The following is a 472-nucleotide window of genomic DNA, read 5'->3' as shown; positions in this document are numbered from 1 at the left end:
GCCTAGTTCGCTTGGTTGGTAGCGCGCCTGCCTTGTAAGCGCTAGGTTGCGGGATCGATTCCTGCCCGGGGCGGATTTTGAAAAGATAAGGCTCTTTCTTCGAACGGCTGGCTCTCCTATCCTATCCTCCTTCTCTATTTATTTCGGGACGTTAAGATCTCAGCAGTTGAAATTCTCTCTATCAAACCTCTTGACAAAAAAAAAAAAAAAAAAAAAAAAAAAAAAGTTATTGACATATAATCATAAAAGCCGTTCAGTCCGGTATACAATGTTAAAATTAGAACTATAAAAATAAAGATCCTTTTTGTTTATGGGTAAAAAAGGGAATAATGTCAAAATGCTAATTTTTTTAGCAGTTTTTAAGAATTAGGGCAGTTCTAATTGATAATGTCACTGGAATTTTTTATTTTTATATTATTATTTTTTATCTTGCTCATTTTTTCTCGCCATTACCCTACACCATGAAACCTAA

Source organism: Diaphorina citri, unplaced genomic scaffold, assembly GCF_000475195.1.
Source record: "Diaphorina citri unplaced genomic scaffold, Diaci psyllid genome assembly version 1.1 scaffold29031, whole genome shotgun sequence".
NCBI lineage: Eukaryota > Metazoa > Arthropoda > Insecta > Hemiptera > Psyllidae > Diaphorina > Diaphorina citri.
This window is presented reverse-complemented; position numbering follows the sequence as displayed.